Source organism: Micropterus salmoides, unplaced genomic scaffold (assembly GCF_014851395.1).
Source record: "Micropterus salmoides isolate LMB-PRFRI ecotype aquatic unplaced genomic scaffold, ASM1485139v1 Ms_hic_scaffold_19, whole genome shotgun sequence".
NCBI classification, from domain to species: domain Eukaryota; kingdom Metazoa; phylum Chordata; class Actinopteri; order Centrarchiformes; family Centrarchidae; genus Micropterus; species Micropterus salmoides.
This window is the reverse complement of record NW_024041039.1, coordinates 4,310,432-4,334,607: the sequence shown is the minus strand read 5'-3', so window position 1 is coordinate 4,334,607 and position 24,176 is coordinate 4,310,432. Positions and strand designations below refer to the sequence as shown.

Genomic DNA, 24,176 nt, shown 5'->3' with positions numbered 1-24,176 from the left:
ACAGTTAACATGAGCTAGAGGAAATGAGATGTTTGCTTAGAAAAGAGTAAGTTGAAAGTTAAAACTTGAAATGATAAGAATTATGAATTAGAGATGATAATGCAGACTGTATTTTATGATAGTGTCTTTGGTTCTGGTTCAGCATTGTGTGGGTCTGACTTTCTACAATACTTGGTGACTCCTGTTTGTGGCACCCATGAACTGGTGAACTTGATTCATCCTCATCTACAGACTGCAGACATTACGTTAAACAAACAAGGAGATTGTAACTTTGTAAAGGTGCTTACAGACCAAAAGCGAAGTGAGTGTTGTGGGCGCTGCGTTTACATACAAAGTCAATGCAAAGACACATAGCGCTGCGATTTCCTGTCGGGGGGTGCGAAGAGGGCGCTGCCGGCAACGAGAAGGCCTTTGCGTGAGTTGAACATTTTCAACTCGAGCGAGAAAGTCGCATGATGCTAAGTCGCTGTAGCCTATCAGCGTTGAGATCATCCTGACATCACCGACAGATTCAGAGCGTTGTGTGGAGAGGGCCGGGCAGAGCGGGGGATTGAAATGCCGCTGGTCGGCGGAGAGCTGCTACACTTGGAGAAGTTGAGGACAGACCCAAATGCAGCGCTGCAGCTTTTGGACAAATAAACACCTGCGGTCGGTTTGGATTACACTCTGACAACTACGCCGTTTACCCGTGGGAGGAGCTCGGAGTAAACTGCTTTTATTAAATTAGCTTTTCACTTTAGTTTTGCGGATGACAACGTTGATTTATCTTCACTGGAGCTTCTCAGCAGCTAGCTTCCGTGCAAATCTGGTTTCACTGTTGTTGTTAGAAGGGGTGATGGAGCAGTGGCTGAGACACTTGCCTTTGGTTCAATCCCCCACTGTGACCCATCCACCATTGTGTCCCTGAGCAAGACACTTCTCGTTGCTCCAGAGGCGTGCGACCTCTGACATATATAGCAATTGTAAGTCGCTTTGGATAAAAGCTAAAATAAATGAATAAATGAACAGAAAACACTGCATTACTTGGAGAAAAGAAAGCGAGAAGGTTGAACTACCTGGTGAGTTCAGAAAATATGTGTCTGTAATTTTATTCCAGCTATTGTTGTACTTTACTGTGAACAAATTAGCGTAGCAAAGCCCTGATCGATCCAAACTCCATTCAGAAAACAAACCTTTTAGAAGTTGTTGTCCTGCTGACTTGCTGTCAGACCTGAGAAAGCATGAATTCATATCTTTAACAAATCAAACAGTTTGATTTATTTAGTTTAGTTTATTGCAATTGAATCCCAACAAAATGTTTACTTTGGTTTCATACAGCTGTAGTAATGGTGAGTTGTGTTTATTCGCGTTAAAGCGTTGAAAAGATTAAATTTGCTTTTTTAAATATGTTTGGTCTGAATGCAGGATAAGACTTCAGTTCACTGAGGCAAACACCTGCTGTTTCCTTTACGACCTGGAAAAAAAGTTGACCCCTCGATTGTCACTGTATAATTCGCACTCTGTCTGAATCCTTGCTTTATCTGCTCCCTGCCTGACGTAACATGACACTGGAAGGTTAGAGGTCCTCCAGAGGGAAGGTTTACTACTAGAAGGGGACAAGAGGAGGGAGGTGGTTCTACTAGTAGAGGCAGAACATTCATAGTAAAGAATATTCACTTTCCATTATGACACTGTTAGTACATGAAGGAATCACAAACACAATGTAGACTAAAGTGGTGAACATTTCTTTATTTGCAGTTTATATTGTTATCAGATATAATAAAGAGGAGACTGTTACTAGAGTTAAATGCTCGTTCCAAATGGAAAATTCACACAGCTGCTTCCCCCAAATCAGTTTGCCTCCTTTGAATATCATGCTGACTTGCTGTCCGTTCCGGTAAAGGTCTGTGATTGTGACCGTCCACCAGGACAAGTGGGTAACTTTGTGGACGAGCTGGACACGCTGCTGTCTTCAGTCCCAGAACATGACTGTTCGTTACTTGTCCTCGTTGACATGAACATTCACTGATACAAATCAAACTCAGCAGGCTTCCTGTCTCTGATTCAGTCCTTTGATCTAACACGGGTTCGCACAAAGCTGGCAAGGTGCTGGACCTCGTTCTTGTCTGAAACTGTGCCACCGAATGCCTTACAGTCACACCTCTACACATGTCTGACCACTATTTCATCCGCCTACAGGAACAGCCCATTGTTCCAGCACCTTATGTCTCACACCGCCACAACCTGTCTCCCACTCACTTTGCCTCAGCGGTAGCCTCCGCTCTACCTCCCCTCACATTTTCCTCACTCGAGGTCAATGATGCCGCACAATCTCTGTGCTCTACACTGAGCTCATGCCTGGATAGCCTGTGTCCTCTATCCACCAAACCTGCTCGCCAGAACCAGTCCCACCCGTGGCCAGTGTTGGGCTGTAATAATGTTACTTTTCCCAGTAACTAGTAGGCTAGTGTAACTAATTACTTTTCTAAAACAGTAATATCATTACAGTTACTAATGTAAGTATCGCTGCCGTACTCGTTACTGAACGCACTATCCTTGACGTGAATCCACGACTGTGTGGCAGGTCAGCAGCACCAGACTTTGTTTTTCATGTCAGCTGTTAGCCAAAAACTAAAGGAAGAAAGGAGAACGAGGGAGAGAGATAAGATCTACTTTATTGTCCCCTGAGGGAAATTTGTCTTGGGCATCATGAGGCTGCAGTAAACACCAGTAACACATATGATGGACTTTACACTCACATACATCATAGAGAGAGTGGCGTTAATGTAACGTTTTGTAACTGCTCTTATAAACAGGCTACATGTGCAGAAAAACAGCTGTTTAAAAGTCGGGATTTACTTGCTTTATTTTTTTTATTTCAGCCGGTGGTGCTAAGAAACGTTAGGCCTCGGCTATATGCTCTGTAAAAACTGTTGTGGAAAACACAATTTTCTGCCATAACAAAAATAGACTCCTTGCTGCTGTTATGAATAAAATATTAGGCTAGTTACAAAGTCGGGAGAGATGCTTTGTTTGGGGTGAAGGGGGGTCGTAGTGAAAGCAGAGTTTCCCATAATTAGCCTATAATTTGGATAATTATCAACGCTGACCGCCACATATTGATTTTCTAATTTTTTTACTAGGTGTATTTAAAATCATTTTTGATGGAGGAGCTTGTATTGAGGAGCACATATTCATGCAGCACCTCCTCTCACTTGCTCCCTCTTTCTCTCTCATGAACACCGCCGCACAAACCTGTCCAAAGTTAGAATAACCCCCCTTCTGCGCCATTTTCCCCCTCAGGAAACACCAAGACTAACATGTAGCAGTCCTGTTACATCTGTTCCTTTGTCCTCCCAGGTCAATGGCACTTCACTCTCCTCGTTTACTCCTCTCACGGAGAGCAAAGTATCAGAACTCCGGACTCGTAGCCGTCCCACTACATGCCCACTGGACCCGATTCCTACAAATCTCCTCCAAGCCAAATCTCCTTACGTGGTGCGATAAATACTTTTCTGGCTTCGGGAACATTCCTGACCACTTTCAAAAGGGCTCAGGTTAAACCCTTGCTCAAAAAGCCCTCACTCGACCCTACTGAAGTTGAGAACTATCGGACAGTTTCACTTCTACCATTTTTATGCAAAGCTATTGAACGGGCCGTCTTCAAACAGGTCTCAGAATTCCTCTCACAGAATGACCTCCTAGATAGAAACATATCAGTCTGGTTTTCAGAGAGGCCACTCTACTGAAACGGCTCTTCTGTCTGTAACAGAAGCCCTAAGGTCAGCTAAAGCTGCAGCCCAATCCTGTTCTTATCCTGTTTGCCTTTGACACAGTCAATCACATGATCCTTGGTCATTCCAGCCAAGTACTCTATCCACCACAGCATCAAGCTACAAACTGACTCCTCAACCATCACTCCAACCAGGGTGGTGAGAAACTTGGGGGTCATGATTGATGACCAGCTGTCCTTTTCAGACCGTGTTGCTGCTGTCTCTCGGTCGTGCCGCTTTGCTCTATACAACATCAGGAAAATCCGCCCCTACCTCACTCAGTACGCCACCCAGCTTCTGGTACAGACCATGGTTATCTCTCGCCTCGACTATTGCAATGCCCTCCTAGCAGGTATAACAGCTTGTGCGGTGAAACCCCTACAAATGGTTCAGAACGCAGCAGCGCGTTTTGTTTTTGATCAGCCCAAAAGGACTCATGTCACTGCATTACTGAGTGACCTCCACTGGCTCCCCGTGGCCTCCTGCATCAAATTCAAGCCCCTAATGCTGCATACAGAGCTACTACTGGGTCTGCACCCATCTACCTAAACTCCATAATACAAGTTTACATTCCTACTCGGCTGCTGCGCTCCTCCAACGAACGCCGCCTGGCTCTGCCATCCCTTCCTACACAAAGCAATCCCAGTCCTGTCTGTTCTCATCTGTGACACCACGATGGTGGAACGAGCTACCACACGCCATCAGAGCAGGGGCGTCCCTCTCTAACTTCAAGAAGCCCCTGAAAACTCTGCAGAAACACTTCCTCTTATAAAACCTCTAACCTTTAACATGCACTTCCTGTGCTCTTCTTCTTCTGTCCCCCACAATTATCCTGTAAGGATTGCACTTTTTGTTAACTCTAACTTCTTTCCCTTATTTAGCCCATTGATGCGATATTTGCTATTAGCTCTTCCATGTATTGTCAGTTGTAGTTCTCGTGCTGTATTTGATGCTCTGTTGATGCTTGTATGTTGTTGTTGCTTTGGATAAAAGCTTCTGCAAAATGAGTAAATGTAATGTTCCTGTTAAATGAAGCTGAAATCCAGCTGCTGTGTTCTGAACTGGCTGCAGAAAATAAAGATTTTCACAACTGATGCAGGAAAAGTGTAAATACCAAACAAAATACAATAATTCTCCTTTCAGAGTTGATTAAATCAACTCTGGTGCAGCCAAAGTGACAGCGCCATGGCTCCCCCTGGTGGCAGGAAATAATAATAAACATTAATAAACAATAAACAAATAATAAACATTAAACCAAATGACTTTTACAGTTACTGTTACCTGTTTCTGCCACTGAGAGAGGAAGTGTTTTTGTGGTAAAGGACATGCTGAAGGAAATTAACTGAATAATTAAAGTCAAAGAAAATAAATAAAGTATATTAAACCAAAAGGAGGCTACCCCAAACTGTCACATGTTCCTCCAGCTGACTGACCAGAGAGGGAGTGTTTATGTGGTACCCCAAATCCAAAATGTTCCTCCCAGTTTACTGTTGATGTTTTGAAACTGAGTTCACAGTTGAGTCAGCAGACCCTGAACTAGGGCTGAAATGATTCATTGATTAATAAAATGCATCGATGCTTCGTTTAATCGATATAACTATACAGCACAGTGTTTCACACGGACATTTATTACTGTCGCACATCACGCTTACGCTGTGAACACGGCGTCATTATGATGCCGCTGTTTGCAAAGTGGGGGAAGAGAGAGCTATTTTCTCTCTCTTCCCCCACTTTGCAAACCCAGGGATGAAGAAGAAAGTGTCCAAAGTATGTGATTATTTCAAGCTAAAGGAAACATCAACTCTGTAATGTTACCGTCCGTCCACCGTAAAATTAAACTTATGTCGCCTCGGCAACAGCACGACTGTATTTAATCAGAAAGCAGCCGGTGTTCTGCCAGCGGACCACAGACAAGGTATTCAAGTCAAGTCATGTCAAGTTTATTTATAAAGCACATTTAAAAACAACCAGAGTTGACCAAAGTGCTGGACAAGTTATACAGAAAAAGACGTAATAAAAAACAACAACAAAAACCCATACATACATATATACATACATAAAACATATATAATGGACAAAACCATAGAAAATAAAACAGGCCACACAATTAATGGCATACAGCAAAACAACAAAACATTTGCATTAGCGCAAGTAGGACAATGAAATTAGGAAATACCCCCTAAACTGGCTCTTTTCATCATACAATGTGAACAACTGCAGATGAATTATACTTCACACACGGACTTAGGAGGAAATTGTGCATTAGTTATGGACTATTTTCAGCAAACGGTCCTACTGGCTTGTTGATATTTGATAGCTTCAGTAGACAGAAACTAACCTGCAGCAGTACGAGATGCAGAGAACTTGAAGGTTGACTTGTTGCAGTTGATGAAACTTTCCTCGATCTAGAAACAACTCACAGGTGCATTATATTATGTCACAGTCAGGATCTGCACAATAACATTAATCAGCCCCTACTGGCCTGAAGGGGAAAATATCCAGATTCAATACTAACCTGAACAAAACCCACATAACAGGTTTTTCCACAGAAGACATTTTGACACGGTACAGCAGGAAAAACACAGATTTAAATAAAAAATAATGATAGCTGGATTCCATTTAGCTGCTTCAGTTTCAGAGTCCTGACAATTAAACATGTCTGCTGTAAAAAAGATCTAAAGGCTCCAACAGTCGTCATGCAGAGCTGCTTCTGAACCGGTCTAACAACCAGACGTGTTTTAAAGCAGATAAAAACACTCTGCTTAAATAACTAGTTGTGTCTTTGTGACATTTACATCTTCTCTTCTCACCTTCTTGAAAGATTCCTGTTTGAACGTATGAAGATGCAGATATTATTCATTTCAAGGTTTATACTCACAAAATGTCCATTCTCACTGCTCTAACTTGTCTCCTAGAAATTAAGTTTGTTTACAACTAATGTGCCACAGTAAACACATGTTGAAGGAAACGTAACACAGACTGGATTTAGTTTCTGGTAACACACTGTAAAAAAGTAAAGTCACAAAAATTTTGATATTGAACGTAACAGTAAAATGTTCCCTGATTTGTTCTTCAATCTTGCAAAATACAACATCTGCTTTCAGTATTATTAAACTTGACTTAGACTCTGGCAGCAGCTGGTTAAGGTCAGAGAAAGATGGTGGTCTGGTTTATTATAGTAAAAGTGACTTACAAACACTAAACAGCACGAGGCGAGACAAAGGGCAGTTTGAAGAAAAGAGTCTGCTGCTGCTTTTTAAAGGCGTGAAGAGACTGAGGAACGTAAGTCTAAAGAAAGAGCGTTCCACAGTGTCGGAGCCAATACTTCTACTGTTTTCAGCATCTGCTTGGGGGCAGACGCCGTCACTATGGAGTTTTGGTAAAAGCTGAAATGGAAGCGCAGAGAAGTGTGTAACACTCTGCCTCCTTAAGGCGGCGTTCCAGTTGAAATTTCCGACTAGGAACAAAATCCAACTTCATGTGTCAAATGCAGCATTATTACCTGGTGTTCTGACCCTGCCTGCCTGTTTCAAGTAAAACTGACCTTTGTCTTTATATTGCCTTTTATTTGTGACAATAATGTTTCACATTCTAAAAAGATGAAGAGGAAGTTAAAGAGGTGGTATTATGTTTTTTGGCTTTTCCCCTCTCCTTTATTGAGTTATATCTTTTTTTTTGTGCATGTAACAGGTTTGCAAAGTGAAAAAGTCCAGCCCAGAGGGAGTTCCCATCTCCCACAGAAAACTCTGCTCTGAACAGTCTGAAAACAGATCGTCCAGCCTTTTCTTCCCTTTCTTGTGATGTCACAAGAAAATACGTGTCGACTAGTCCAACACACCCTCAAAAACGCCGGTGGAAAAACAGTGGGCTGCAGCACACAGCTCTCTCCCTTCCAAACACTAGCTACCCTCCAAGCAGTCAATGGACATAAAGTTGTTACTGTGATGTAGAGACAGAGCTCAGTTATAACTTTATGGATGAAAGATACTTTTGTTACAGATTAATAACTCACCACTATGAAACTCTTGCTCCAGGCCATGTTACCAAGCTGGTCGGTAACATGTAGCCTACAGCTGAATCGAAGCTGTTTACCGTCTTTTCGCTGACCCACCTTTCTGCTTCTGATTGACATTTAATTACTTTCATACCAGAACATAAACAATAACCTGAACAGAGATATAGGTGTTAAAATGACTGCATATCAAACAATAACAGCTGATACAGAAATAACAGTAAAAACTAATACTAACTACAACACAGCACTAGCACATTAAAGTGCCCGACAGCAAGTTCATCAAGCTAAATGTCCCATATATTATCCTAAAATAATTCAAATAATAAAACATTTATCAGTTCTCAGTGTAAATGACCTGTAATGATATGAGCTGTAACTACACTGTGGTCTCTTATTTGTTTGGTTAGTTGACGGTGGCGTAGAGGTCGCTGGGATCAGCTGAGGCTCCAGCAGAAGAAGAGGAAGCTTTCACGCTGCTGTAGGTCACTGCATCATCTTCATCATCGCCATCTTTACCCAGAACCTGGAAAAGAGACAAACAGCACAACACAGAAATTACACAACATTAAATGAGAGAAGTGTTTTCATTCACTGCCATCATCACTAGAACCAATCAGACAGCTTACCCGGCCTTTACTGTTGGTCTTCCTGGTGTAGCTGATGGAGGCGTAGGAAACACCATCTTCAGGATCAGCCTACACAGAGAAGACAACATAATGGCTGCTCAGTAACATGTGGACTTGATTGTGTTCTGGTCTGTTCTGGTGTCGTCCAGCTGCATCATCAGACTCCCCACTTCTTCTCTTGCAGAAAGAACTTAGATTCAAGAGTCACTGTGTGTCTCATAGAGCTACATTTTGAACAACAAATCTAAAAACAGTGAGTGTAACTTTGTCCTGGGTGTAGTGTGAGATCTCACCGTGTCCTGACTGCTTTCTGGACTCACTGCAGGGTTTAAGCTCCGTCCCTGAAAACAACAAACAAACAGAGTCTACTTCCATGTGGTCAAACACTGGCTCTGTGAAGGCTGTTTAGATTTGGATGACTCTGTCAGAGAGCAGCTGATTCAGCTCTGTCATAACTGTAGAAACATTTGATTACTCAGCCGTAAAACTCACAGTGTTTTCATCCATCTGGGTTTTTTTTCCTGAAGAGACAAAAGAGAGTCGACTTTAGCTTCAACAATAAAAATCCAGGTTCATCAAAACTTCTTGTTTATAATATCTGTGGTTGCTCTCACCTTTAGTTTTCTTCCATATGATGAGAGCAACAATAACAACTATTAACAGGGCGGCAACTCCCAGAGACACCTTGAGCAGCAAATCTGGAAAGAGAATTAAAATCATCTTATTTGGTATTTTATTTGTGTGAACACATTTGACTGAATAAGAGAATATCTCCACCCACGGCTGAGAGAGAGAGATGGTTTATTCTAAAAACAGCTTGAGAGTGGTGTTGGAGGGAAAACATATGACATCATAAAGTCAATCTATACAAATAACAAATGTTTGGTGGAAATTGGTAATAAACATGCAGAATATGATTCACAAGCGCGTGGCTTACGCCAGGGTTGTAATTTGAGTCCAACTCTCTCCAATATACCGTACATGTTGACAAATTTGCAAAAACACTAGAAAAATCTCTAGAAAAATCTCCAGCACCTGGCCTTACACTGCACGACACACAGATTAAATGCCTTCTATGTGCAGATGACTTAGTCCTCCTATCCCCGACATAAAGAAGGACACTTATCCTGCATGACAATGCATCACAAAAATTACACATATCTGGGCTTAAACATGAGCACAACAGGAAACTTCAACATGGCTGTGAAAGAGGGACAAAGCAATGTCTACGTCATCAAGAAATATAAATTTACATACTAATTTAGATATGACTAAAGATTTTCACATCGATCTTTTCAAACAATTGTCCTTTATGGGAGGTAAATATGGGGTCCACTCACAGGTCTAGATTTTGAAAAATGGGAGAAACTCCCAACTGAATCTTTTCATACAGAATTCTGTAAGAGCATTTTGTATGTAGAAAGAAAAACCCCAAACAACGTCTGCAGAGCAGAACTAGACCAATACCCACTGATAATCAGAATCCAAAAAAGAGCTACCAAATTCTACAACCATCTAAAATCAAGCAACCCAAATACCACAAAGCCCTGACCTGCCAGGAGACAAAGCCAGATTGGAGTTCCCTAAAACAGTTAATTTTGAGGCTACACTCCCTCGAGCCTCACAGATCCTCAGGACAACAGACACACGATCACTCTAGACCGAATAGCAAATACACATAAAGAAAAATACATCACACATTGGCAGAAAAACACTCAGAATCAGAACAAACTCCAGTGTTATTTGGCCTTAAACAGAAGCATTACATTAGCAAAATACCTCACTAACATACCCAGCAAACAAACTACGGAGAACCTTGACCATGTACAGACTCAGTGATCATAACCTAGCCATAGAGCCAAACCTTCTTCTGACAGAGGAAAGGATCTGCTCACTTTGTACATCACAGGAAATAGAAAATGAACAACACTTCCTCACAACATGTGAAAAACACAAAGATCTAAGAGAAAACTACAAATTACTGAAACCTATAAAGGAAAACTTCCATACCTACTAGGTGAAACACAAAGATGTGAAATAATTGCAGCTAAATATACACGTACATGCCAAAACCTGAAGACAACCAGAGGAACACAAATATGAAATCATCATACCGTTACTATAGCGACAATGTTATTATTGTTATTATAGTCATAATGTTTGTTGGTGTGTTTTCTTTTATTGTATTACTGTTGCTTTGGTAGTATGAACATTATTCTGTTGTGCTAATAAAGCCATTTTGAAATTGAAAACTGAAAATTGAGAGAGAGAATCAATGATCAATAAAACAATAATAATTTTTATCACTTCCTATTTTCTTTTTCATACTATGATGAACGGCCAGTTTTGTCTTTCCAAAAAGTGACTTAATTAAAGAAAAGTTGTCTTTTGCCATTAAAATGCCAACAAAACTCTAATGACTCTAATAAAAAGTAAATAAGGAAGTTTAGTATGAAGAGAGAAAGAGACAGACAGGAAGACAGACAGGCTCAAGAGAAAGATGAGTTACTACCTTGTTTTGTTGAAGGATCTTTGGTTGTTGTGGCTGTAACGGATTTTGAGGTGTTTTCAGTTGTTGTTGTTGTTTTAGTTATCGTTGTTGTTGGTTTAGTTGTTGTCGTTGTTGTTGTAGTTGTTGTTGTAGGTTTAGTTGTTGTTGTTGTTGTCGTTGTTGTAGTTGTTGTTGTAGGTTTAGTTGTTGTCGTTGTTGTAGTTGTTGTTGTAGGTTTAGTTGTTGTCGTTGTTGTTGTTGTTGTAGGTTTAGTTGTTGTTGTTGTTGTTGTTGTAGGTTTAGTTGTTGTTGTTGTAGGTTTAGTTGTCGTTATAGGTTTAGTTGTAGGTTTAGTTGTTGTTGTAGGTGTAGTTGTTGTCGTTGTTGTTGTAGGTTTAGTTGTTGTCGTTGTTGTAGGTTTAGTTGTCGTTGTAGGTTTAGTTGTCGTTGTTGTTGTTGTAGGTTTAGTTGTTGTTGTAGGTGTAGTTGTCGTTGTTGTTGTTGTAGGTTTAGTTGTTGTCGTTGTTGTAGGTTTAGTTGTTGTCGTTGTTGTAGGTTTAGTTGTTGTCGTTGTTGTAGGTTTAGTTGTTGTCGTTGTTGTAGGTTTAGTTGTTGTCGTTGTTGTAGGTTTAGTTGTTGTTGTAGGTTTAGTTGTTGTCGTTGTTGTAGGTTTAGTTGTTGTCGTTGTTGTAGGTTTAGTTGTTGTTGTAGGTTTAGTTGTTGTTGTAGGTTTAGTTGTTGTTGTAGGTTTAGTAGTCATTGTTGTTGGACCTGTTGTTGTTGATTTAGTTGTCAGAGATATTGTAAGAGAAAGACAAAAACAAGAGTAAAGTTAACTTCATCACTGTGATCATAATTATTGTAATGTTTCAGTATATTGTTCTAACAAGACAGTTTGAGCTGAAAACATTATGATGGAAATACTCACTGATAATAACAGACAGATAAACCAGAGAGTCTGGAGCTTGTTGTTGTCCTGATTTGAACTGCTGACAGTCATAACGTCCAACATCCTCGACTGTGACCTTCTTTATAACCAGAGAACAGTTCTCTGTAACACTCAGTCTGTCTGATTTAGATTTGGTGTTTTCACCAATCTGTCCAAGTTTAACCAGCTCTACTGCTGCTGTGTTTCCTGAACCATCAAAGATCCATGTAGTATTTTCACAGTTTTGCTGACCGTCTATCACATTTTCACAAGGCAAAGTGACGTCATCTCCAACTCTGACAGTGAAGGAGAGGGAAGTTTTCCAGCTGCTGCTGTTGAGAAAATGATGAAAAATAAAGTGAAATGAGAAAATGTCTGTTATGTTCATAGTTAGTGACGATTATTTCTTTATCCTTAGTTTCCAAGAGTTCACTAAACTCAGCACATTAGAAACAACAGATTTGGTTTTCTTAGTTAAATCAAATGTAGCTAATAAAGAATCTTTAATAATATTGATCAAGTTATTTTTTACAATGTGCCTTCCATTTATATATGTGATATATGTATTCTTACCTGTAAACTGAAGCACCGCTGTAAGAAATAAAGAAATCCATTTGAACTCAACCATCATGATTCTCTGAGTCTCTCCTTCTTCTGTCTCTTGTTCTCGTGCTCAGAACTGTCTGAGTTTCTAAACTAGTGCTTTAGTAGAGAGACACTGCAGCTACTTCCTGTGGTTAGGATGATGTCACTTCCTCATAGTGACTTTTAGTCTGTTTTAGATTTCAGTCTCTCTGAATTTCTTGTCGATGTCCAAACAGCCAAAAACTCTCTTATAATTTTCACTTTTACATTTTTGAAATGTAGTTTTCTCTCATCCACAGTGACTGACAGAGTCCCAAACTCTTGTGACGACCCGTGTCTGTTGTGTTGTGCTGGTTTGGTGTTTGTGAGTTCCAGGCTGTCTATCGGTGGAACCAAGGCCAGGGTCGTCAGGAGATGTGGCTCACCTGTTCAGCCTGGCTGAGATGTATTTAAGACTGCTGCCAACTCCGCCCGTTCTCTCTCTCTTTTGTTTCCCACGGCACCATGCACCATCCCTGGGAAACGCCAGCTTTCCAGAGTTTGACTCTTCACTTGTCTGTTCATGTGTGCTGTTAACCATCACCATGGATCCTGTCTGTTTTCTAATGAACACTATCTAAAAAAAGTTTATCTTAACTAACCTTCAACTTCCTCTTCTGCTTTTAGGAGGTGAAACACGTCATTGTCACATCACACAGTGGGACTGGACACATTGTTAACTCTGATTGCTGCATCTCATATTGCTGATCAGGAGTGTTAAAAGTTGGCTCCTGCTTGTAACAAAGAGAGGAAGCTCATGCAGACATAAGCTTAACGGTTTTATTGTACCAACTAAACATAAACATAAACTTCAAGGCAAACGTGATAATCAGTATTATCAGGACTGTCATGAGTTCATGGGTGAGTGTAAAATGTAATGAGTGCAAAAGGAAAAACTGCATAATAAGTCACAAATGGTTTTACCCTCTAATGATAATCAGATAAACATCAGAAACACACAAGTCTCACAGGAACAGACAGTTGATACTTTATTAGGACAAAGAGGCGCTTATTGAATCCTATTGAAAACTTCAACCCCTGGAAGGTTTTGGGGTCACTGACCGTGGTTGCAACAAACAGTTCAAACATCGAGATGCTTCCTGTCTGAACTGTCTTTAACTGCTTGGACGTAAAGCATCCACAATGTTGCAGCAGATTAGTTTAAGACGTGTGAAATGTATTAACATTCATAGCTGGTCAGAGTAGGTGGTCAACAAGTGGCCTGAGTTACTAGATTTTTGTGCATTCTCGCTTCACTTTGGGTGTATTTCTATATTGTATATTGTGACACATTTGTGTTGTTTGATTGGATGAGATTGGGGGCATCCGCATAATTACAGTGAGACATTTTGCTGTTGAGATAGTTTGAACATGTAAAGTTAAGGCAAAGCCAAAAGGATTCGACCAAGTGTCAAATGTGACGAGTCGGGAATGAGAATGTGTTGCACGGGCCGTTCAAAACCAGAATGTGTCATTTATCACCAATGCAAGGTAGAGCTCACGTTTCTCACTGAACAAGAGAAAGTAGGGAAGTGGTAGCCATATAAGAGGGAATGAAAGAAAAGAGGAGGCATTAAAGCTGTGCATTTGTTAAGATGTGCTGAGTGTTAATTATGAAATTGGTTGAGACTGAACTTTAATCACTCAAAGCTAGTTTTTATTTTATTTTATCTGAAATTGAGCAACAAATCAAATTAATTTATTTCAAGATGCACATTTACAATAAAAATTTTTTAAATGCAGCCTTTATATTACTTAAATTTAGAATGTATTATTAGAGTAGTTATTATTTATCATCCCTTCAGTTTTATGTGAAAACTGACAGTAAATATTGTTTAAATAGTATCTGATTTGACCTTTATATACAGTCTCTACAGTCTATGGATTTGATGGTCAGTTGTTGACTAAAAACATATGTTGATACAACTAGGTTATACAGGTGCTGGTCGTATAATTAGAATATCATCAAAAGTTGATTTATTTCAGTAATTCCATTCAAAAAGTGAAACTTGTATAATGTATACATTCATTTCACACAGACTGATATATTTCAGGTGTTCATTCCTTTTAATTTTGATGATTATAACTGACAACTAATGAAAATCCCAAAATCAGTATCTCAGAAAATTTGAATATTGTAAAAAGGTTCAATATTGAAGAGACCTGGTGCCACACTCTAATCAGCTAATTAACTCAAAACACCTGCAAAGGCCTTTAAATGGTTTCTCAGTCTAGTTCTGTTGGCTACACAATCATGGGGAAGACTGCTGACTTGACAGCTGTCCAAAAGATGACCATTGACACCTTGCACAAGGAGAGACACAAGACACAAAAGGTCATTGCTAAAGAGGCTGGCTGTTCACAGAGCTCTGTGTCCAAGCACAGTAATAGAGGCGAAGGGAAGGAAAAGATGTGGTAGAAGAAAGTGTACAAGCAATAGTGATAACTGCACCCTGGAGAGGATTGTGAAACAAAACCCATTCAAAAATGTGGGGGAGATTCACAAAGAGTGGACTGCAGCTGGAGTCAGTGCTTCAAGAACCACCACGCACAGACGTATGCAAGACATGGGTTTCAGCTGTCGCATTCCTTGTGTCAAGCCACTCTTAACAAGACACAGCGTCCGAAGTGTCTCGCCTGGGCTAAAGACAAATAGGACTGGACTGCTGCTGAGTGGTCCAAAGTTATGTTCTCAGATGAAAGTAAATTTTGCATTTCCTTTGGAAATCAAGGTCCCAGAGTCTGGAGGAAGAGAGGAGAGGCACAGAATCCACGTTGCTTGAAGTCCAGTGTAAAGTTTCCACAGTCAGTGATGGTTTGGGTGCCATGTCATCTGCTGGTGTTGGTCCACTGTGTTTTCTGAGGTCCAAGGTCAACGCAGCCGTCTACCAGGAAGTTTTAGAGCACTTCATGCTTCCTGCTGCTGACCAACTTTATGGAGATGCAGATTTCATTTTCCAACAGGACTTGGCACCTGCACACAGTGCCAAAGCTACCAGTACCTGGTTTAAGGACCATGGTATCCCTGTTCTTCATTGGCCAGCAAACTCACCTGACCTTAACCCTATAGAAAGTCTATGGGGTATTGTGAAGAGGAAGATGAGATACGCCAGACCAACAATGCAGAAGAGCTGAAGGCCACTATCAGAGCAACCTGGGCTCTCATAACACCTGAGCAGTGCCACAGACTGATGGACTCCATGCCACACCGCATTGCTGCAGTAATTCAGGCAAAAGGGGCCCCAACTAAGTATTGAGTGCTGTATATGCTCATACTTTTCATGTTCATACTTTCAGTTGGCCAACATTTCTAAAAATCCTTTTTTTGTATTAGTCTTAAGTAATATTCTAATTTTCAGAGATACTGAATTTGGGATTTTCATTAGTTGTCAGTTTTAATCATCACAATTAAATGAAATAAACATTTGAAATATATCAGTCTGTGTGGAATGAATAAATATAATATCCAAGTTTCACTTTTTGAATGGAATTACTGAAATAAATCAACTTTTTGATGATATTCTAATTATATGACCAATGGAGCGGTTGTTGAGATTTAGCAGCTGTGGGATAGAGTACTTGAGCTTCATGCCGGTTGCTGAAAGTGTTAGCCTGGAGCTAGCCATTAGCCAAACACAGAGATGGAAGACTGTCAGGCACAGCGAGAAGATGGTCCATATCATGGAATGCATGAGGTACGGAGGACTGGCTGGAGGCAGCTGACAGCTATCTACCAACTGCAGAGGTATCGGCTTGAGGCAAAACCAGACCGGGACAGCTAGATGGCTGCCCCAAGAGTATACCTCGTAGCTCAGCGCTGGAACGACGGAGAAATCCAGGTGTTCACCACCGACAGCGGGAGGTGACCAACAATCTGCCGATGTTGGAGGAGATGGCAGTAGGTGAGTAAAGTCTTCAATTTCGTATCAATCCGTGTAAAAACTGGCATCTAGTGGTGATGTTGTGAGTTGCAACCATCGAGGAGAGAGGAGTCGAGGAAACAGGCATTTAACGAAATGAGATGTCCTTTCGTCTGAGCCGTCATTTTAAAGCGACATCCATTATATGACTTGTTGCACAGCTGCATCATCTGTCCACTGTTAGAGCTGTGATCTCTGTCAGAGCAGCAAGAGTCACAAGTGTTTCGTATTAGACAAATAGTAAAGGTAACAGGTAGGCTAGTGGTCTAATTAAAGGTCTGTGTTAAAGGTACCTGCTGTAAATAACAATTATTAAACCTATCAAATATTTAATCAAGAGATTAGCTATCATTATGACAAATTGCTTAAAACAATACACTGTATATTCACACAAAAATATACCAGCACTGCTGCAGCAGGCCACTTTTTCTCCCTTATTTCAGTGACAAAATTGGCAACACTGCAGGCAGGCTACACACTCAGCTGCTGAAACACTTCCAGTGGAAGTTGCTGGTTCCTTATTTTATCTTTGCAGTTATTTTAGTTTTTCAGTGATGTAAAGGGGAAATGTTGTGGTGCGAATGTGGTTAACAACAGCAGCAGAGCTCTGCAGGTTTTACCCCCTAATGATGACCAGATAAACTTCAGAAACACACGAGGCTCACAGGAACAGACAGTTGACTCTTTATTAGGACATAAAACAAAGAGGTGCTTATTGAATCCTGTTGAAAACTACTTTAACAACAAACAGTTAAAACATTGATGAGCGTCCTGACTGAACTGTCTTTAGCTGTCATGCGATTAATAAAAAAAATGAATTAATCAAAAATTAATTTTAAAAAAATTAATAAAAACAAAAAAATAATAAAAAGAAAAAATTGGGGGTCATAGTGAGGTTGAACAACAAAGAGATGGGGGGAAAATGGGTGTTTGTATTAGGGCGTGTCCGGCCTTATCCTCTATTAGCGGTGGTGGGGGTCGATTACCAAAAGGTGAAGACAGGTGTGAAAAGGGGGGTTTGTGTATTCGGGATGTCCAGTGTTATTCTCTAAAAACGGATGTTTGTGAGTGGCTTTAGCAGTCAGTTGTATATATAGCGGGCTAGTTTTTTGACTTACATCTGACCGAGAGCGTGGAACAGGGTGACTGAACGATTTTTGGGTGAATTAGACAGAGCTATCTTCGTGCGGAACAACAGCGCCATCTTTGCAGCATCACAATCATGGACGTCGCTGGAGTCATCAATTAGGAGTAATGACTCCAAAACGACTTATAATTATAGATCCTGTTCTTCTCTTCTCTCTGACAATGACATAGGTTTTTGAAAGTGACATAAGTCACAGAAGAACGAAAAATAATCATAAACACATTTGTAAACATCTTGTGAGAGCCATCTGTTTTGTGTTCTCAGGCATAATCCCAAGAGTTTAAATCAAGAGAGCGCACAAAGCTGGCTCCTCTAACACAGCAGTCAATTTGTGAAGTAAAAAAGTAGCCAAATACTTGTATGTATGAATGTAATGTATAACAATATTTTAAATAAAATTCTTTTTTCACAAGAATATTTGTGTATTTAGTCTGACCCCGTTGACATGTAGTGAGAGCAAAAACAGTGATGGTGTGCAGGAGCCAGACACACTGAGCTTGTGAGGGTCCAGCTGGTCCTTTGAGGTTTTCGTGGCCTCTAAGCCAATCGCAGTGAGGCAACGATCCCAGGAAGCTATAAAAGAAAAGAAATGCAGTTGCAAATGAGATATAATAAATATTCAGTTAGACCAGTACTTCCACCTAGTTTAGTTCTTCATTTGCGTATCATTATAAACACTGTAATTCTATATTTGTAGCAAATCTTTATTATTATTCTTTATTTAATTTTCTTGAGCTAAGGCAGGAAATTCCAACTCTGGCTTTAGCATTAAGTTGGTTAAAGTTGGCAAAGGGTAGGTTCAACTTTTAAAAGTTGAATACAGGATCTATGACCACACAAATGGACATAAAGTTGAGCAGTATTTTATATAACATCACATGCTATAATATCGTGTGGTCAGGCATTGCAGCACAAAAACATTATTTCAAGCGTGTCTTAAAACAATTCTCACATAAGCGTGTACACTTTAACATTGCTGTTACAACCATAGACTGTGGTTATAACTGAGTTATTGGTCACTGTAATAATTCCCCCTCCATGGTTGCAGTGAAGAGAAGTCTCTAAAAAAAAACAGTGTACCTTTAGAAGATATCCACTTTTGAATAGTCTAACACAGATGCTTAGCTGATGATTCACAGTAGCTTCAGCTAAACTTTAGAATGAACTTATACAAAAATGACAACTGTGTGATGTCTTTACAGACTATGGGCAGGAATAATGATTACAGTGACCAATAACTTCCTGTAAACACGGACATGTGAGCATTAAGGTAGACTATAAAAATGTGAACCTTTAGCACACAGACAGCAACACATTAGTTGCATTTATTACTGTGATAAAGACCTCACTGGTCATTTTAACAGTGCAAAAGCAGAATTGAGGACTCACACACACATTCACAGTCCTGCCTTGTTAAAATGTCATGCATCAAATTCCAGCAACAGGTTACTGATATAGTTGACTGTTACCAAAATGTTAGTAACATTAAAAACTGCCTTACAGCAAAAAGCAATAACGTTACATTACTGTAACGTTAATTGCGTTTCTTTTGTAACGCGTTACTCCCAACACTGTTTAAGGCGGACGAAAGTTGCTGTCTCGATTATGAAGCTATTAAAATGCTAACTAACGTTAGCTAATAAATATATTAATCCACGTGCTAGCATTAGCTGATGTACACCAGAGCTATCCATCAAGGAAATTATTTCCAAACCCAGAGTGAGCTCAGCTTTAGTTGACTTACACAATTGTGCTGTCTTGCTAACAATAATTAACTTACCAAGAAAGACGTCTCTGCGTCGACACATCGTGTCGGTAAAGTAAAACAAAGGAAACCTGAGAAACAAAATGATTTCTGGCCAGAAATAGCTTCCCTCTCTCAACAACAGTTCACACCTTAACTTAGTGAAGCAGACTTTCACGCTGTGTGATTGGGTCATCGATTTGAAAACCTTGATTCTGATTTGGTTTGTGGACCACCATTTTGAAGCCTCGAGTTTGGCCGATAGGTCGGCGCCATGTCGAGTTTTTGCAACCAGGAAGTGCCCGGAAGTGATGATACGCCGGAGCTAACGGCCCTGTGCGGAGCTAGCTAGCTTGCTTAGCTAGGTGCAACTGTAACTCACGTTAACTTTCATGTTTGGCATAAATATATTTTTAACCCACTTTAAATTGTTTAACAATGTACTTCCACAAAGTACACCTAAATAGTATTTACCAAGAGTTAAATAAATATATTTTTAATAATAGACTAAAATGTTGTGAAAAATATGCTTTTATTTAAACATATGTAACGTAGTTAAAAATGCCCTTTGATAATTGTTATTTTCAAATTTGCATCTGTGGATTTTATCTATCATTTAATGATTTTATTGAATATTTGTGAATTTTATCTCATTGAGTTGTTTTTATTTATCTTTATTTTTGCTATTTTTTCCTGTGGAAATGTCCTTAGCTGCACACTATCCCTTTTGTACCTCCTAAGCTTCCGTAGTGCTCATCTCCCTCAGTCTCGTTTTGTACCGCTGAGGGAAGCAGAGGTGCAGTAAGAGGAAGCCAGAAGGAAATTAATATGTGCATTGTGTTCTGCAAGAGCCAATAAATTGTAAAAAGAAGCCATCTGGAGTCGTCCTTCACACTCCCCTAACCACACCCGTTACAGATATTTATTAAAAGTTTAATTAAGTATATATTTATTACCAATCTATTCAAAGTATACATACATACATATATAGAAGTATGTTAAAGCTCAGGAGAATATATCTTTAATGTACTTGTAGTAAGCATGTTAGGTGTATAAATGTATTATAAGTGAATGTATATAATATAACAAGTGTATATAATAATAATAATAATATATAACATATATAATATGTGAATTATATTTTCAGTGCCTTTAAGAGCACTTCTTTTTGACCGGGGAACATTCAGCTAGGCAGGACACTTATATCACAAAATATCAGATGGTAGAGTAAGTGCAGCTAGACTAGACAGGTTTTATGTATCTGGTTCTTTTACTGACAGAGTACATGATGTCCGCCAGGGATGTACTCTGCGCTGATGGAGGGCAGACAAGTGTGCGCCCACAGGAGCAGCCGCCTGACCAAGCCCACCTGGCTGTTTCTGTAGGCCGCTGCAGCCTGACAGATCATCCCAATTCCTTTTACAGACCATTGTTTTGTTTTTATGGAGCTGACTCTTTCTTCCACTGGAAAACCACAATCGTGTTTGACATTTTAATGATAAATTATTACACGATGTTAATTTAAAATAGTTTTGGGCTTACTGGAGATCTTTGAAATGTGTTTTTCTTTCCCTGACTCAGAGGTGGGAGGTAGGAAAGGCTCAAATTAGAGTGTTTTGTCAGGAATACACAACTATTGTCATAGTTAACATCAAGAGTGCTGTGCAGGAGTTAGAGGATGAGATTAGAGACCTGGGAATGTTTCAGATCAGCAAAATAACAATCTTTTACTCTCTAAAAGACAGGAGCTCAACTCCTTCCTCTAGAAGAGAGTGAAAGGGGCTTTAGTCCGAGCACGCTTCACCAGACTCCAGGACATACAGGAGCATCTCAATTGTGAAAAAGTTAATTTTTTCCTGTAATTTAAGTCAAAAAGTGAAACTTTCATATACTCCAGATTCATTACATATAAAGTAAAATATTTCAGGCCTTTTTTTTGTTTTTATCTCGATGATTACAGCTTACAGTTCATGGAAATCAAAAATCCATATTTCAAAATATTATATTATATAGAATAAAGTTATGAATAATTCAAAAATGTCAACCTTCTGAAAAGTTCTGAAAAAGGTTAATTTATGCACTCTCTTATGCACAAAAAACTCCATCAATGCAGTGTAGCATGGACACAATCAGCCTGTGACACTGCTGAGTTGTTATAGAATCCCAGGGTGCTTTGATAGCGGCTTTCAGCTCGTCTGTTTTGTTGGTCTGGTGTCTCGCACTTTCCTCTTGACAATACTCTATAAATTCTCTATGGGGTTCAGGTCAGGTGAGCTGGCTGGCCAATAAACCTCAGTAACACCGTGGTCAGCAAACCAGGTGCTAGTGGTTTTGGCCCTGTGGGCAGGTGCCAAGTCCTGCTTCAAAGGAAATCAGCATCTCCATAAAGCTCGTCAGCAGTTGGAAGCATGAAGTGATTTAAAGTCTCCTGGTAGACGCTGCATTGACTCTGGACTTAAAACACAGTGGACCAACACCAGCAGATCACATGGCACCCAAATGATCACTGACTGTGAAAACTTCACACTGGACTTAAAGCTACTTGGATTCTGTGCCTCTCCACTCGTCCTCCAGACTCTGGGACCTGGATTTCCAAATGAAATGCAGAATTTACTTTCACCTAAAAAGACTTTGGACCACTGAGTAACAGTCCAGTTATTCTTCTCCTTAGCTGTAATTTCTACAGTTATTAACCACATATCACCCAGTATAATACTGTATATCCTCTTTCCAGTAAATAACTGTAATTTCCATTGCATTATGGGAATTTTAGGTGACGTCAGACACCATATACAGCGGTTCACTGTAATTAAAAAATCTGATGTTTCAAATTTTAAAATTATAGTAAACCTCTGTATATGGTTACAGTAACATACATGTTACTATATTTTCCCTAACTGCCGTTTTGGCACAGATGCATCAGTAGTTTTGTCTTTCTTTCACCACCACCTGGGTGGAAGCTCAGGCACACACAACTAAGACAACACCAGTGGAAGTTAACCTGTGGTGAAGACAGAGAACTACTGACGACAAACCCAAGATAAAAACAAAACAGAAAAGTGAATTCAAAAGTATGAAATTGAAATTGAAAAAAAGATAGTTATTGTCTGTGCACTCAAACTAGCTTAACGTTAACTTTGTCAAAGTGAACAGAGTTGATGTTTAATTTTAAAGAAGACTCTTTGAGTTTTAAAATCAAATGTATTATGTCCAGAGCAATGTTTAGCTCACATCGATATTAAGCTAGCTAATGTAAGGAGAGTTGTAAGTCAGTTCGATTAATTGCATTATTATTGCAAACTAATTAAACTAGTGATAGCTAGGCACATTTCTAGTTTTAGCATTCATTTGTTGTACACTTATTTGTTGTAGCTTATAACTAACATAGGCCTATTCTAAATATGCAGTTCATCTTACAACTAACATAAATGTGAATATGTTACATGTTCATGTTTTATTGTAGTGTGACACAATAGAATAGAAAACAAATTAAAATATCTCATTACCCTCAAGATGTAAAAATTAACATTAAGTAGTTTTCCTTACATTCAATCAAAATTTATTTACAGAGAACTTTAACAGCAATCACGAAGTTGCACAAAGTGCTGTACAAAGATTAAAAAAAGCAAACATCAATTTACAGGTTATATAATGTATACCGTTAAATACTAACAAATTAGTTCCTCCAAGTGTCATCCTCAAAGGTCAAAAGCCAGATGGAAGAGATGGGTTTTAAGACAAGGTTTAAAATCAGACAGTGAGGAAGCCTGTCTAATGGTAAGATGAATGGCATTCCACAATTTCGGAGCTGCTACCGCAAAAGCACGGTCCCCTTTAAGTTTGCGAGGGGTTTTAGGCACTCTCAGGAGAAGTTTGTCAACTGACCTGAGCGAACAGGTGGGTGTATAAGGATGAAGCAGCTCAGATAAATAAGGAGGGGGCAAGGCCATTCAAGGATTTAAAAGTCAGTAAAATAAGTTTAAAATCTATCCTAAATTGTATGGGTAGCCAATGGAGTGAGCGTAGAACTGGGGAGATGTGTTCATATTTATGTGTTCCTGTTAGAAGACGGGCTGCAGCGTTTTGCACCATCTGGAGACGGGCGAGAGACGATCCACTCATCCCAATGAAAAGTGCATTGCAGTAATCTAGTTTAGTAGTCAAAAAGGCGTGTATAACGGTCTCAAAATTCTGCTTAGAAAGAATCAGTTTCAGCTTAGCCAGCTGTCTTAATTGAAAGAAACTAGATTTAATCACTAACCCAACATGTTTATCCGGTTTCATATCTGCATCAATTTTGACTTCTAGGTCAGTGACGGTTGGCGTGATATTCTGAGCTGGGGGGCCTAGATCGAGGTGAGGAGAGGAGTGAGTCCCAAGGGTGCCGTTAAAAACCATCACCTACGTTTTGTTTTCATTAAAACTTAAGAAGTTGAGAGCCATCCAAGCCTTTATGTCCTCTACAAATGCAAACAATGGTCTGAGAGTGTCATCCTTACTCAAAGGTACATAGATCTGGCTGTCATCTGCATAACAATGGAAAGAGATGCCATGTTTCCTAAGTATTGAGCCAAGTGGAAAAGAGAAGAGGGCCTAGAATTGAGCCTTGCGGGATGCCACAGGAGAAAAACCCACAGAAAATGACAAATTTTTGCTGTAAATACTAACTTTACATAAGAATGGAAAATATTTGTTGTTGAAAAAGAAATTTTCTCTTCCCTAAAGATTCTTCATGAGGATAAACCCAGGTGATGGAACCGAATGTACCACAGAAACTGGAGTGAGTCTTAGGACAGGAGAAATGGTGAAGAGGAAGATGCAGTCATCAACAACAGAGTGTCATCCTTTGTCCACATTAAATACAAACATTGTAATGGTAAAAAAAAATCCATCCTCTGTCCTTTCCTAAACACTTTTCCTTGACTTTGA

General features: G+C 39.7%; 1 protein-coding gene and 1 long non-coding RNA gene across 3 annotated transcripts in view; one reads left to right on the top strand and one right to left on the bottom strand.

The window, feature by feature from the left end:
- LOC119910717 overlaps window positions 1-8,231 on the top strand; it is a 102,211-nt gene extending 93,980 nt beyond the window's left edge. The window contains exon 6 of the long non-coding RNA XR_005445689.1: window positions 8,175-8,231. This is a non-coding gene — a long non-coding RNA (uncharacterized LOC119910717). The remainder of the gene's footprint in view (window positions 1-8,174) is intronic.
- Window positions 1-24,176, bottom strand: part of LOC119910711 (neuronal PAS domain-containing protein 3) — a 659,826-nt gene that overhangs the window by 368,750 nt on the left and 266,900 nt on the right. The window lies entirely within an intron of this gene.